The sequence below is a fragment of the Echinops telfairi genome, unplaced genomic scaffold (assembly GCF_000313985.2).
Source record: "Echinops telfairi isolate 266 unplaced genomic scaffold, ASM31398v2 ScPeMD7_31;HRSCAF=116, whole genome shotgun sequence".
NCBI classification, from domain to species: Eukaryota; Metazoa; Chordata; class Mammalia; order Afrosoricida; family Tenrecidae; genus Echinops; species Echinops telfairi.
In genome coordinates, this window is record NW_022103928.1 from 6,475,569 (window position 1) to 6,478,020 (window position 2,452).

The following is a 2,452-nucleotide window of genomic DNA, read 5'->3' on the forward strand; positions in this document are numbered from 1 at the left end:
GGATGACTGGGAGCATTTGGAAAGGTTCCCTATGGTGATGGGAATGTAAGATGCTATAATCACATTGAAAACATTTTTTGACAGTTTCTTTAAAAAGTATATATTTGCTGTGAAGTTACGTGTACACTTACCATAAGTATTTGACCTAAGAACACACACACACACACACGTTTCTAGTGGCTTTATTTGTGATAGCAGAAAGCTGGGAGGAACCCAGATGCCCGTCAGTCTCAACAAAATACCAGGAAGGTGGGTGAATACCTGGAATATTATGTTGATAAAAAGTAACCATAAAGGAAAGAGTGTTTGCCATATAGCCCCATTTATGTGAAAATCTTAACCCTACAGGTACATTTCTACTGTCTATAAATTGCACCTAATTAAAATGTTGGCCAAGTTCATCACCTGCCCTTCCCAACCTTCTTTGGGGCCGGGGCCGGCCAGGTGACTAGCAGGTGAGCCTGCATCTGGCAGTGCAATTCTGGAGCAGGCATGCATTCAGTCCTTTCAGAGCAGCGCATAGGACCAGATGATCTGCTTTCTTTGTTGCTCTCCGCTCCTGCAGCCTATTGGCTTTATTTTGTAACTTGTATTCACGTATCTTTGGCTCTTTTAGTCTTGTTCTTGGACAAACTAACTACTGGTTCCTGAAATCATCTTTTTTTTTTCTCTCTCTCTCTCTCTCTCCAGAACCCCAGAAACACATACTTTGTTTTAGAGGACACATTATCTAATAAACAGGAATATATCATTATGACTTTAATTTCTACTTAACGGATACAAAATTTTGAGCAAGTATGTGTCTTATCAAGAATACATCATGTGTCTTAGTAGAGGCATTGGAGTAGTAATGTAACTTTATCTTTATTTTCAACTCTGAGAAAATGTATACTCATGATATCCAGAGCCCCTACTTTACTAGATACCACCCAACTTGTGTCAGTGGTTACATGATCTGGAATGTGAGACTGATTGGGCTCAAACATAAGGACAGTTTTGAGGTACAGGACTGGGTAGTGTTCTGTTCTGTTATACATGGGATCACAATGAGTCGGAACAGCAGCTGGAAGAAAAGCTAGCAATCTCTTCCAAAATCAGTGCAGACTCTAACTCACCATTCTTTGTTCATAATTTTGATTATGGAATTTCTGATTCAGAGGGCCAATTTGATGGTAGGTAATAACAACAAGTAAGTCAGAACATCATGAGTTCCTTGATGTGAAGCCCCAAGTATGAGATAGCAGCAGTTTTGCAATATTGTCAGCCTTACTCTAATCACGAGAAAGCAGCACACCAATCCAAACAGAAGGATATTCCACAAAAGGAGTGAATAGGTCAGAAAGTGTCAAGGTATTATTGACAGACAAAGCGGGACCGAGGAACACTAGAAGAGGCTGGAAATAAGAAATGGTGTGTACCCAGGGCCCCATGCTTTTGATAATAGCTCTGCGTTTTTGTGAGGTGCTAAAAAAGTAAGGTATATGGAAAATTGCGGGGGTGCTGCGCGCGCGGCGCCCCCCCCCCCCAATGTTTTATGTTTAAAATAGGACATGATGCTTGGTGGGTTAAGCATGGATCTGCCAACTGTGAGGTGGGTGATTCAAGTTCAACAATCTCTCAGGAAAAAGATGAGGCTGCCCCGCTCCTGTGAAGATGTTTGCACAAACCAAAGCACAGAGAAGACCATAGGGCTGGCCCCACTACAAGACACGATGCCCCTCACTGACCCATAGTGCTTCAGGGGTCAACACTGGAGACACAGTGCAGGAATTGTGCCCGGTCTGACCCCACCACACGGAGACGAAACACTAAAGGTGCACAACAGAACAGCAAGGGGAACAGAACAGCAAAGTCCCCGGGGAATACCAAAAATAGGCTTTGGGGCCAGGGAGTGGCACCCCATCTTAAAAACTCCTAAAGGTCAACAAACAGGCCTTGAACTATTTACAGGCTATCCTTTTCGTCCTTGGTTTTGTTGTTTTCTTTTCTTGGTTTGTTTTGTTCTGCCTTGTTTTTTGTGCATATTACTATCTCTGAAGGTCTACCTAGATAAGATAGGCAGGATAAACAATCTGGAGGAGAAAACTGGGACTGATGGTTCTGGGAGGACATGGGAGAGGGAGAGGTAGGGGGAAAGGAAGTGGCTGTTAACCAACCCAGGGACAAGTGATCCATAATTGATGGGGAGGAGGGTGTACAATGCCTTGTAGGGCTTGATCAAGGGCAGTGTAACCAAGAGGAATTAATGAAACCCAAATGAAGGCTGAAAATGAGTCAGACAAGAGGAAAGTAAAAGGAAATATAGGAGGCAAAGGGCATTTATAGAGTCTAAATACAGGCATGTACATTTGTAAATATACTTATATGATGATGAGGAAATCTGTGCATGTATTGGTTTAGTATTAAGGTAGTAGGTGTACACTGGACCTCTACTAAAGTACTCCCTCCCTCA

The 2,452-nt window shown here is 42.7% G+C and overlaps 1 protein-coding gene across 1 annotated transcript in view; it reads left to right on the forward strand.

Moving 5' to 3' along the window:
* The window catches only part of LOC101664119 (RING1 and YY1 binding protein), an 85,594-nt gene that overhangs the window by 63,043 nt on the left and 20,099 nt on the right, over positions 1 to 2,452 (forward strand). The gene's annotated exons all lie outside the window — the stretch shown is intronic.